Below are 14,021 nucleotides of genomic sequence, written 5' to 3' on the forward strand. Positions count from 1 at the left end.
TAGTGAATCCATCTTGCCTCTGCTCCTATAATCCACAGGATTCTAGAAACTGCACCATTCTCTGTTTTAAAAGCGTTTCCATTCATTTGCTTATCACAGAAGTCAGACTTACTGGCCTGTAATTCTCCACTTCTTCCTTACTTCCACTTTTGTGGAGAGGGACCACATCCGCCTTTCTTCAGTCCTCCGGTTCCACTCCCGACTCTAGAGGCTCATTGAAAAGGTCAGTCAGCGGAGCCACCAGATCTTCCCTAAGTTCCTTCAGCACCCTGGGATGTACACTATCCAGCCCAATCGCTTTGTCTGCCTTTAATTTAGCTAGCTCCTCACCAACACAACCCTCTGAAAATCGATCGGGGTCTACCACTCCACAATCCCTATTCGCATTTGTCTTCTGCAGTCTTGCTCCCAGATCTTCTGCCGTGAACACAGAACAGAAATATTTGTTAAGCAATTCTTCCTATCACTAATATATCTAAAAAATGTTTTTGCCTCCCTATTTACTGCGTCAACTATTTTTTCTTCCATTTGTATCTTTGCTTTCCTGACTTCTCGACCAGCCTCTCTTAACTTTTCCAGATTTTTTTGATTGCCTTCCTCTTTCTGAGATCTTTTGTAGTTTATGAAAACTAACCTCTTATTTCTTACCTTCTCAGCTACTACAAAGCGGCCTTCTTTTCCTCTTACTTTTACTTATTTGCCTCACAAAAAGATTTGTCACCCTTATGATAACTCCTTTCAGTTTTGCCTATGCATTTCTACTCCTTCCAGATGTTCCTATCCAGAGAACAATTCTTGACGTAATTCCCCATCCGAGCAAAGTTAGTTTTAAATAAGCCCTCTCTAGACTCTTATTATTAAATCGTACCTTGCAGTGATCAAAAATGCAAACAAGATGCTAGGAAGGACTTTCCTCCTTCAGTCACCTCAAGCCTCAATCAGGTTTGAAGATCTGCTATATAAAGACCAACTGTAGACCTCACAGCATACCCTGAAGAAAGCCACAGCATGATGGCTGAAACGTTGGTTTCTATCTGACAATATGCAGCGAGACTTGGAAACCTGTAACAGCAAGAGGAAATTTCTTTTTTCTTAAACAATAGCTAAGCTCTGGAACACTGCCAGAGTATGTGGAAAGAACAGTTAACATACCTGTTTTTTTGTGTTGTTTTTTTTAAAAAAAGGATTGGATAAGTTTCTGGAGAAAAAGTCCATAGACTGCTATTGAGAGAGACATGGGCAAAGCTAAAGCTTACCCTGGTATCAGTTACATGGAATAATGCTAGTATTTGGGTTTCTGCCAGGTAATTGTGGCCTGGACTGGTCATTGTGGAAACTGGACTAGATGGACCACTGATTTGACCCAGTATGATAGGTGTAATCTCTTCATCAGCTCTAGTAACAGTCAAGACTAGGCATACCATGACACTTACAGATGACCTCGTGGGTATGGAGGAGTTTTCTTATTTGTACATCTAGTTTTTCAAGGTCTTTAAAAGGCCAGTCTATAAGACCAAGGCTATAAGAGAGTGCAGGAAATGCCAGTTGATTAGAAGCCTATAAACTTATTCTGTGAAGTTAATCTACTCTTCAATAGCAGTTTTATTATCCTATAATATTCTTTAATGACATTTTCTCTCAGCAATTTCTGCTCAATAGTTGTTCCTTCTACCACTCCTAGTTATGAATTCTTTTGTGCATTCTTAAAGCTAAATGATTACTTTATATTTTACCACATTCTGGACAGTATATGGTTTTACTCCGTATGAATCCTCTTGTACCTAATTAAAACCAATCCACAACACCATATTCTGGACAAGAGTATGGTTTCTCTTAGGGGTAATTACACCCCATATGAATCCTCTTGTGCTGTTTAAAATTTGGTGATTACAGCTTTTACCACATTCTGGGGTGCTGAGGCCATTCTTTCTTTTTTCTTAGCTTCCTGCCCCCCCTGTCCAGCAATAGCCCTTCCCCCTTCCTTTTACCTCCCCCCCCCTGTGCAACAGCAGCATTTCCCTTTCCCCACCTTCCTTTCCCTCTGTCTCCCCAAAAGGATGCTGCAGCAGCATTCCCCCCACAGTCTCACACAGCCGTCGGCAGCATTTCTCCCCCCTTTCCCGGGTCCCACCTACTTTCTGTTTCCGTGAGGGCAGGACCAGGCAGCGAGTCGAAGCCTCCCTCCCTGCCCTATCTTCCGCCAATGCCGCTCTAGCCAGGAATGCTCTGGGGGCTCTAACACTGTGCTTGCCGGGTTTGCTTCTCCTCCCTCCCCCCTCTCCGGTTTCCGAGGAACAGGGTCAGGAAGCCGGAAGGCACTGTGCATGCGCGGGCACAGTGCCACAGATCACGGATCCACTAAGTTTGAACTGCGCAAGCGCGCTAAGGGTTTTATTATTATTGATTAGTTGTTTTTCAATTTGTATGAATTGTTATAGGACAATATTCAGCCGAGGACAGTGAGCATTGTCTAAAATCTATTTCTGAGGCTGATTCCCTCTTCACATCTAAGAAAGTACAGTTTAGGCATACACTAAAAGTCAAAAATACCAAAGCTATATGAGAGCAGGAAACAACAATATTTTCTCTCAGGAATGTCAGCTTGAGAGTTGCTACTTCTACCACTCCTGGACATTCGTATACACCTTATTTCTGTAACTCCTGTATACATTTTTTTTTTTATCTCTTTACATGTGATTTCCATTTAAGTTTTTATTACATTCTGACCAGTGTATGGTTTGTCTCCAGAATGAATCCTCTTGTGGAGATATAAACCTGATTGCTGACTAAGGCTTTTACCACATTCTGAACAGATAAATGGTTTCTCTCCTCTCGTGTCTTTTTAAATCTGATTGCTGATTAAAGCTTCTACCACATTCTCAACAGGTATAGGGTTTCTCTCCAGTATGAATCACTTTGTGCTGTTTTAAAGCTGATTGCGAACTAAAGCTTTTACCACATTCTGAACAGGTATAAGGTTTTTCTCCAGTATGAATCATATTGTGCATTTTTAAAGCTGATTGCGAACTAAAGCTTTTACCACATTTTGAACAGATATAGGGTTTCTCTCCAGTATGAAGCCTCTCATGTTTTCTTAAATTTGATTGCTGAGTAAAGCTTTTCCCACATTCTGAACAGGTATAGGGTTTCTCTCCAGTATGAATCCTCTTGTGCTCTTTTAAACATGATTGTTGACTAAAGCTTTTCCCACATTCTGAACAGGTATAGGGTTTCTCTCCAGTATGAATCCTCTCATGAATATTTAAATGTGATTGCCGATTAAAGTTTTTACCACATTCTGAACAGGTATAGGGTCTCTCTCCAGTTTGAATCACCTTGTGCTGTTTTAAAGCTGATTGCTGATTAAAGCTTTTACCTCATTCTGAACAGGTATAAGGTTTTTCTCCAGTATGAATCATATTGTGCTGTTTTAAAGCTGATTGTGAACTAAAGCTTTTACCACATTTTGAACAGATATAGGGTTTCTCTCCTGTATGAAGCCTCTCGTGTATTCTTAAATTTGATTGCTGAATAAAGCTTTTCCCACATTCTGAACAGGTATACGGTTTCTCTCCAGTATGCATCCTCTTGTGCTTTTTTAAATCTGATTGCAAACTAAAGCTTTTACCACATTCTGAACAGGTATAGGGTTTCTCTCCAGTATGAATCACCTTGTGCTTTTTTAAAACTGATTGCGCACTAAAGCTTTTCCCACATTCTGAACAGGTATAGGGTTTCTCTCCTGTATGAAGCCTCTCGTGTGTTCTTAAATTTGATTGCTGATTAAAGCTTTTCCCACATTCTGAACAGGTATAGGGTTTCTCTCCAGTATGCATCCTCTTGTGATTTTTTAAAGCTGATTGCAAACTAAAGCTTTTACCACATTCTGAACAGGTATAGGGTTTCTCTCCAGTATGAATCACCTTGTGCTTTTTTAAATCTGATTGCAAACTAAAGCTTTTACCACATTCTGAACAGGTATAGGGTTTCTCTCCAGTATGAATCACCTTGTGCTTTTTTAAAACTGATTGCGCACTAAAGCTTTTACCACATTCTGAACAGGTATAGGGTTTCTCTCCAGTATGCATCCTCTTGTGATTTTTTAAAGCTGATTGCAAACGAAAGCTTTTACCACATTCTGAACAGGTATAGGGTTTCTCTCCAGTATGAATCACCTTGTGCTTTTTTAAATCTGATTGCAAACTAAAGCTTTTACCACATTCTGAACAGGTATAGGGTTTCTCTCCAGTATGAATCACCTTGTGCTTTTTTAAAACTGATTGCGCACTAAAGCTTTTACCACATTCTGAACAGGTATAGGGTTTCTCTCCAGTATGACTCCTCTCATGAATATTTAAATGCGATTGCTGATTAAAACTTTTGCCACATTCTGAACAGGTATAGGGTTTCTCTCCAGTATGACTCCTCTCATGAATATTTAAATTTGATTGCTGAGTAAAGCTTTTCCCACATTCTGAACAGGTATAGGGTTTCTCTCCAGTATGAATCACCTTGTGCTTTTTTAAAACTGACTGCGTAATAAAGCTTTTACCACATTCTGAACAGGTAAATGGTTTCTCTCCTGTATGAATCCTCTTGTGCTCTTTTAATCGTGATTGCCACTGAAATGTTTTACCACATTCTGAACAGGGATATGGTTTCTCTCCAGTATGAATCCTCTCGTGTTTTCTTAAATCTGATTGTTGAATAAAGCTTTTCCCACATTCTGAACAGGGATACGGTTTCTCTCCAGTATGAATCCTCTCGTGTTTTCTTAAATCTGATTGATGAATAAAGCTTTTACCACATTCTGGACAGGTAAATGGTTTCTCTCCTGTATGAATCCTCTTGTGCTCTTTTAATCGTGATTGCCACTGAAATGTTTTTCCACATTCTGAACAGGGATATGGTTTCTCTCTGGTATGAATCCTCTCATGTCTTCTTAAGCTTGATTGGTGATTAAAACTTTTGCCACATTCTGGACATGTAAATGGCCTCTCACTCTCATGGATCCTCTGAAGACAGTTTAAACCTGTTTGATGAGAAAAAAAAAGTTTTGTATCATAATATAAAGATGGAGAATGTTTCTCTTCCATTTGGGTTATTTTGTACATTCTTAGATACAATATAAAATCTTTGATAAAGCTTTTCTTAAGTGATTAATTTTACTCCTACTGTATTAACCGTTTAATTGACAGATGGAGCAAAGTTTTTTTTACATAACTTGATGTTGAACGAGAGCAACAATGCCAACGAAAGGGTTAATTGTTGAACTGTTATGGATCAATATTCAGCTGGGGCAATTAACATTTTCTATACAGCTGATAACTTAGAACTACATTAGTCCCAGACAGTCAACACTGGGCCATATCTGGGCCCCGGCATTAAAAATCTGGTTCCCAAATAGCTAACTGGACACAGGACTGGTCTTACTTGCCCAGTTAACTATGCGGTTAACAGCACTGAATGTCGCCACTGTACATCCGCATCATTTCAGAGTCTGACCTGACTCCACCACTGCCTGGATCGTGCTGGGATGGTCAGTGCTGCTACTGCTGCTTGTATGATGGACCATTTCCTAGTGATCCTTTTACCTGTCATTACAATATACTCTCTTGTTTTTCCATTATTTCCTCATCCTCCTCTGTACCTAAAGCCTTCGTGATGACACCAGGCTCTGAGCCATCTATTGAAGATCTCACTATTTCCTACTCTTCCCTCTCCTTTTCCATATGTAGGCAGTACTTCCAAAAAAGCTACAGTCTTTACAAAAAGGTTTCAACCCCTCTCCTGGCTCCCGAAAAACTTTCTGCACCACAAGTGGGGTATTGCTGGTAGGTCATTGTACCCAAATGGATAACAACATCAGCTTTAGAATTCTTAGATTCTTCTCTAATTATAGATAATACTGTACTAGTGTTTAAGCCCTTTACATTAACAGGTGCTAGAATATGTCTATCTGTCATTCTTTCCTTCTGTGTCTCTACCTGCCCCTGTCTCTTTCTTCCTTTCTTTCTGTCTCTCTCCCTCCCGCTGTCTGTCTCTCTCCCTGTCCTCCTTTGTCTGTCTGTCTGACTTTCTTTCTGTCTCTCTCCCTGCCCGCTCTTTTTGCTGATTAAAGCTTTTACCACATTCTGAACAGGTATAGGGTTTCTCTCCAGTATGAAGCCTCTCGTGTTTTCTTAAATTTGATTGCTGAGTAAAGCTTTTCCCACATTCTGAACAGGTATAAGGTTTCTCTCCAGTATGAATCATCTTGTGCATTTTTAAAACTGACTGCGTAATAAAGCTTTTACCACATTATGAACAGGTATAAGGTTTTTCTCCAGTATGAATCATATTGTGCTGTTTTAAAGCTGATTGTGAACTAAAGCTTTTACCACATTTTGAACAGATACAGGGTTTCTCTCCAGTATGAATCCTCTTGTGTTCTTTTAATCCTGATTGCTGATTAGAGCTTTTCCCACATTCTGAACAGGTATAGGGTTTCTCTCCTGTATGAAGCCTCTCGTGTGTTCTTAAATTTGATTGCTGATTAAAGCTTTTCCCACATTCTGAACAGGTATAGGGTTTCTCTCCAGTATGCATCCTCTTGTGATTTTTTAAAGCTGATTGCAAACTAAAGCTTTTACCACATTCTGAACAGGTATAGGGTTTCTCTCCAGTATGAATCCTCTCATGTTTTTTTAAATGTGAATGCTGCATAAAGCTTTTACCACATTCTGAACAGGTATATGGTTTCTCTCCAGTATGAATCCTCTTGTGCATTTTTAAAACTGACTGCGTAATAAAGCTTTTACCACATTCTGAACAGGTATAGGGTTTCTCTCCAGTATGAATCCTCTCATGATAATTTAAATATGATTGCAAAATAAAGCTTTTATCACATTTTGAACAGGTATAGGGTTTCTCTCCAGTATGAATCCTCTTGTGCATTTTTAAAGCTGATTGCGAACTAAAGCTTTTACCACATTCTGAACAGGGATACGGTTTCTCTCCAGTATGAATCCTCTTGTGCATTTTTAAAGCTGATTGCGAACTAAAGCTTTTACCACATTCTGAACAGGGATACGGTTTCTCTCCAGTATGAATCCTCTCGTGTTTTCTTAAATCTGATTGATGAATAAAGCTTTTCCCACATTCTGAACAGGTATAGGGTTTTTCTCCAGTATGTATTCTCTTATGCATTTTGAAAGCCGACTGCACAATAAAGCTTTTCCCACATTCTGAACAGGAATAGGGTTTCTCTCCAGTATGAATCATCTTGTGATTTTTTAAAGCTGACTGTGAAGTATAGCTTTTGTCACATTCTGAACAGGTAAATGGTTTCTCTCCTGTATGAATCCTCTTGTGCTCTTTTAATCGTGATTGCCACTGAAATGTTTTACCACATTCTGAACAGGTATAGGGTTTTTCTCCAGTATGAATTGTCTTGTGCATTTTTAAAGCTGATTGCGAACTAAAGCTTTTACCACATTCTGAACAGGGATATGGTTTCTCTCCAGTATGAATCATCTTGTGATTTTTTAAATGTAACTGCTGATTGAAGCTTTTACCACATTCTGTACAGGTATACAATCTCTTTCTGGTATGAATTCGCTCATGGCTTCTTAAATTTGATTGGTGATTAAAACTTTTGCCATATTCTGGACATATGAATGGCCTCTCACTCTCATGGATCCTCTGAAGACAGTTTAAACCTGTTTGATGACAAAAAAAAAGAGGTTTTGTATCATAATATAAAAATGTAGAATGTTTCTCTCTCATTTGAACTATTTTGTGCATTCTTAGATATTATATAACATCTTTGATAAAGCTTTTCTTAAGTGATTAATTTTACTCCTGCTTGTATTAACCATTTAATTGGCAGATGGAGCACAGTTTTTTTACATAACTTGATGTTGAATGAGAGCAACAATGCCAAAGAAAGGGTTAATTGTTACGGATCAATATCCAGCTGGGGCAATTAACATTTTCTATACAGCTGATAACTTAGAACTACATTAGTCCCAGACAGTCAACACTGGGCCATATCTGGGCCCCGGCATTAAAAATCTGTTTCCCAAATAGCTAACTGGACACAGGACTGGTCTTACTTGCCCAGTTAGCTATGCGGTTAACAGCATTGAATGTCGCCACTGTACATCCGCATCATTTCAGGGTCTGACCTGACTCCACCACTGCCTGGATCGTGCTGGGATGGTCAGCGTTGCTATTGCTGCTTGTATGATGGACCATTTCCTAGTGATCCTTTTACCTGTCATTACAATATACTCTCTAGGTTTTCCATGTATTTCCTCATCCTCCTCTGTACCTAAAGTCTTTGCGATGACACCAGGCTCTGAGCCACCTATTGAAGATCTCACTATTTCCTACTCTTCCCTCTCCTTTTCCATATGTAGGCAGTACTTCCGAAAAAGCTACAGTCTTTCCAAAAAGGTTTCAACCCCTCTCCTGGCTCCCGAAAAACTTTCTGCACCACAAGTGGGGTATTGCTGGTAGGTCATTGAACCCAAATGGATAACAACATCAGCTTTAGAATTCTTAGATTCTTCTCTAATTATAGATAATACTGTACTAGTGTTTAAGCCCTTTACATTAACAGGTGCTAGAATATGTCTATGTGTCATTCTTTCCTTCTGTGTCTCTACCTGCCCCTGTCTCTTTCTTCCTTTCTTTCTGTCTCTCTCCCTCCCGCTGTCTGTCTCTCTCCCTGTTCTCCTTTGTCTGTCTGTCTGACTTTCTTTCTGTCTCTCTCCCTGCCCGCTCTTTCTGAGTGTCTGTCTTTCATTTTCATGTGCTGCCTGCCTGTCTTTCTGTCTCTTCCCTAAAGCAAACCAAGATTGCTCCCTAGCCCCCTTTCCCTCTCCCCCCACTTTCCTGTGCAGCAGCATTCCCCCTTCCCTGTGTAGCAGCAACAGTATTTTCCCCCCTTCCCTGTGCCGCAGCAGCAGCATTCCCTCCCATTCCCTGTGTAGCAGTAGCATTTCCCCCTTCCCTGTATAGCAGCAGCAGCATTTCCCCCTTCCCTGTGCAGCAGCATTCCCTCCCCTTCCCTGTGTAGCAGGCTGCCAAACAGGTAGAGAAGGCCTCATCCAAGGCAAGGCAAATGATGGGATGTATCAATAGAAGCTTCGTTAGCCGCAAACCTGAAGTCATAATGCCACTTTACAGAACCATGGTGAGACCTCATCTGGAATACTGTGTGCAATTCTGGAGGCCACATTACCGTAAAGATGTGCTTCGAGCTGAGTCAGTCCAGCGGATGGCCACTAGGATGGTCTCCGGACTCAAGGGTCTCTCATACGAAGAAAGACTGGGCAAATTGCAGCTCTATACTCTCGAAGAGCGCAGGGAAAGGGGTGACATGATAGAGACATTTAAGTACGTCACAGGTCGTGTCGAGGTGGAAAATGACATATTCTTTCCCAAGGGACCCTCGGTCACAAGGGGGCACCCGCTCAAACTCAGAGGAGGGAAATTTAGTGGTGACACCAGGAAGTATTTCTTCACAGAAAGGGTGGTGGATCAGTGGAACAAACTTCCGGAGCAGGTGATCAGAGCCACCAGCGTGCTCGACTTTAAGAATAAATGGGACATCCACGTGGGATCCCTGCGAGGGTCGAGTTAAGGAGCTGGGTCATTAGCACTCAGACTTAATGGGGTGGGTCAGTGGAGTGGGCAGACTTGGTGGGCTGTAGCCCTTTTCTGCCGTCATCTTTCTATGTTTCTATCTTTCTAACATAGCAGATAAAGACCGGAAAGGTCCATCCAGTCTGCCCAATCTGATTCAATTTAAATTATCTTTTAAAAAATTTTTCTTCTTACCTATTTCTGGGCAAGAATCCAAAGCTCAACCCAGTACTATGCTTGGGTTCCAACTGCCAAAATCTCTGTTAAAACCTACTCCAGCCCATCTACACACTCCCAGCCATTGAAGCCCTCCCCTGCCCATCCTCCACCAAACGGACCATGCAAGTCTGCCCAGAACTGTCCTTAGTTCAATTTTTAATATTATTTTCTAATTCTAGATCCTCTGTGTTCATCCCACGCTTCTTTGAACTCAGTCACACTCTCCACCACCTCTCTCGGGAGCGCACTCCAGGCATCCACCACCCTTTCTGTAAAATAGAATTCTCCTAGGACAAGCAGGATGAGTCAGCCACATATGGGTGCTGTCCCAACAGCTCCCAATTTGCGGATAAGCTCTCCAATAGCTCAGAGAGATTTTTTTTTCTCTGAGCACGTGCAGTGCCCGGGCCCCACTGGGCATGCCCGAGACCTACCCATTTCCCCCTGCTTCCCCCTAATCCCCAATCTTTAGTTTCCGCCCGTTCTCATCGGTTGGATTTTCTACAGCTCTCCATTACAACTTTTCTACTCATCACCTTGAAGATGCCTGAATCATCTAAAGAAATGATCCTCATGAATTGTGCACCCACTGATTGGATCCGGCGCACGAGGTTTCCGTGTTGCTTGCATTGTGCGCACATGTCTCCACATGCACGCAAGGTAAGGAAGAGGGCACTAAGAGACTTCATGAAGAGAAGTGAGGCCCGAGAATCTTCCTCCAGCAGCCATCCTCATCGGAATGCAGCAACGGGGGATCCACAAGCTACAGCAGCAAGGAGCCTCCAGGATGCCCTGGCTCAGCTAATCCCCCCCGCCTGCACTCGGCCCGGCAGAGAAATCTCTCCCGAGTTCCTGCATGCTGCCGCGTACAGCCAGCCTCTACAGGCAGCCAATAGGGGTCTCGCCAGACCGAGAGATCTCTCCCGGAGTCCCTGCATGCTGCCGCATAAAGCCAGCCTCTGCAGACAGCAGATCGGGGTTTTTCGCCCTCCAGACTGAGAGATCTCCCCCGGAGTCTATGCATGCTGCCACGTACAGCCGGCCTCTGCAGGGAGCCGATCGGGGTTCCCCCTCCAGCCCCAAAGGTAAGCCTATCTGCTTGTTTTTCGGAAAACCTCTGATAATCTTTTGCAGCCCCGAAGGCTCTGCCCCACTCACCTCCCTGAACTTAAGGAGAAAGAAACTCCTATGATTCTTTCCCTCGGGGGGACCTGCAGACCTCTCCCACCGGCAGGAGACATGCTGCTCCAGAGTTCAGGAGTGGGTGTCCCTCCTCCCTGCAATCAACCCACATTCTGAAAAAAAAAAAAAAAAATGAACTCGATGCTTCTTTCCCTCTTGGGGTCCTGCAGAGTCTGCAGTTCAGACCTCTCCCACCCTCCCACCCTCATGTCAGGAACGAGGAGTCTGCCTTCCACATTAAGCTCAGACTGGGCGTGGTCTCAGCAACCAGCCATGATGGAAACCACTGGCAACCAATTCCAACACGTTTTTCCTTCCTCCCTGGCAACAGGGGCAGTCCTGGGGAACTCTTCACAAAGTACTGTGCTGATGTCATCAGTGATGCGGCATGTCAGACCCCGCCTCCCCAAAGGTGGGGGATTAAAATTCCTCAGCCTAGAGCTGTTCACTGCAGCAGGAGGGACTCTGCTACTATTTATGATTTCTATAGCACTGAAAGGCATATGCAGCGCTATACAGTTTAATATACAATAGGCAGTACAGCAGGAGAAGCCCACACAGGAGGCATCATCACTCCTCTTTTCTCTGCCTCCAGGCACAGTGGGAAACGCAGCCAGGAGCACTGGCACAGATGAAGGGGTGCATCCTGCCCCCTCTCTGCAGGCTCACCCCCCCCTCTCAAGAAGGACAGAGAATGTCGGCGGGGTACAAGAAGCCACCCAACCAGTCAAGTGGAGCAGCACATGAACCTGCGAACCACCAGGGGCGGGACCAGCAGCAACAGTTAATCTTTCTGCTGACCCAACTCCTCTCTCAGTGGGCAACACTCCTCCCAATGCCCCCCTTTAGAGGGAACCACGCACAACAACATGGCGCTCCAGCAGCATGCCATGCACCTAAGCAACGGAGGAACAAGCAACATACCAGCCTCCAGCCACACCCCGAGTCACCACCCACAAAAATAAATAAATAAAAAACAAAACCCAAGAAACCCACAAACGAAGTTCCTCCAGAAACTCACAGCCTTTCTCAAGATCCACATGGGTGGACCACCAGTACCCAACACAGATTACTACAATGCCTGAACTACTTCAGGCAGGCGGTGGCGATTCCAGTCCACAAGAACCTCCTGGACTGCAGAGACAAGATTTGGCAGACTCCCTCTTCAGGGCAACCAACATCAAGGAGACTGGGACTGAAGTACCAGATCTTTCCGGCCCGGGGATTCGACAACCTGCAGCAGCCATACATGGACATTGCGGTAGCCTTGGCGCTTAAGAGAAACAGGGCAGCACGACCCCCACTCCAACTCCCCGTCAGGGAAAAACCTGAAAATCCCTGGATTCCACGGGGAAAAAGACCTATGAGGGCGCAATGCTGAGTGCACGAATTGCTGCGCTCCAGTTCCAGATGCGGTTTTATCAGGTCATTGAGAGAAAATAAATAAATAAAATAAAACAGGGACTCCAGCTCACCACCGAGCCAGTCCACACTGGCAGCAGTCTGTGCCCCAGCGCTCGCAACAGTAACATAACTGCCACGCAAACAAGCACCGCCTGAGGGGCAGGGGCATCCAAGGGCAGCCCTCTCCCCAAAACAAAAACAGAACCTTGACCACCCTCCGGCCAGCAGGATCAGATTGTCTGCGAAGGCTTGGCCCAGGATCACTATCGACCAATGGGCCCTCAGCATCATCAAGCAGGGATTCCAAATTCGTCTCCACTCCCGCCCCCCCCCCCCGAGTGGGCGGGGCACCCTCCATCTGACGACCCAATTTTCCTGCAACAAGGAGAGGACCTGCTTCGGCAGAATCAATAGAGGCGGTGACGAACAGAGGAGATCACCAAGGGGTTTTTACTCCAGGAACCCCCGCGTCCCCATGGACAAGGACAACGCTCGATCCTGGATCTCTGCAAGCTTAACAGGTGCATACACAAGGAACGATTCCAGATGCACTCTCTGGGTACAGTCTTGGCCCTGTTACAGCCCGAGTATTGTCTAGTATCCCTGAACTTACATGATGCATACACTCACGTGCCCATGCACCCAGCCAACAGGAGGCATTGTCGCTTCTAAAGCCAAGACAGACACCCCTACCCCTACCCCTTGGACTCTCAATGGCTCCAAGAGTGTTCACACAGTGCGTGGCAGTGGCACATCCTCGCCTTCAAGGGGTGTGCGTCCTATCTTATCTTGACAGCTGGCAGCCCTGACAACCACCATAACCGTCCTCCAAGAACTGGGGTTCCTCATCAACTTCAAGAAATCCCATCTGATACCCACCTAGGGGATATTGTTCATCGGGGCAGTCATCGACACCACACAGACCAAGGCATCCTACTGGACTACCAGATCCACGCCATGACATCCCTGGCCCAGTGTATTCCTGCCAGCAGCTCATCGGCAGCACGCTCCCTCCTGTGTCTCGGCTGCGGTTGTTGTTGTCCAGCACACCAGACTACACATGAGATCCCTGAAAGGGCACCTCAGACGTCACTGGGACCAGTATACCCAACCTCTGACCACCCAGGTACCCATTCGCCAGCCCATACACAAGACGCTTCACTGGTGAACGGCCCGAGATAACTTAGCGAAAGGGAAACCAGACCACCACCTCACCAGCTGGTGGCCACCATGGATGCCTCCAAACATGGAGGGGGGACACACCTTCCCCATCTTCTAACAGGGGACATATGGTCGGCCCAGGCGTCCTCAATCCATATCTACCTACTGGAGCTCAGGGCCATAGGGAATGCCTTTGAAACCGTCAAACAATGGGTGACAGGCAGGGCAGTCCTCACCCAAACAGAAAACCAGGTGGCCATGTACTACATCAACAAGCAGGGAGGGACAGGGTCAGCCTCGCGATGCAAGAAAGCTTGCCGCATGTGGGAGTTCACCAACTCCATTCAATGCCCCATCCAGGTAACTTACCTCCCGGGGGAGCAGAACGACCGGGCAGAAAGCCTCAGCCGCCAGCTGGATCC

General features: G+C 44.6%; 1 pseudogene; it reads right to left on the reverse strand.

The window, feature by feature from the left end:
• LOC117355286 overlaps positions 1–14,021 on the reverse strand; it is a 194,238-nt pseudogene that overhangs the window by 43,222 nt on the left and 136,995 nt on the right.

This window comes from Geotrypetes seraphini, chromosome 2 (genome assembly GCF_902459505.1).
Source record: "Geotrypetes seraphini chromosome 2, aGeoSer1.1, whole genome shotgun sequence".
Lineage (NCBI taxonomy): Eukaryota > Metazoa > Chordata > Amphibia > Gymnophiona > Dermophiidae > Geotrypetes > Geotrypetes seraphini.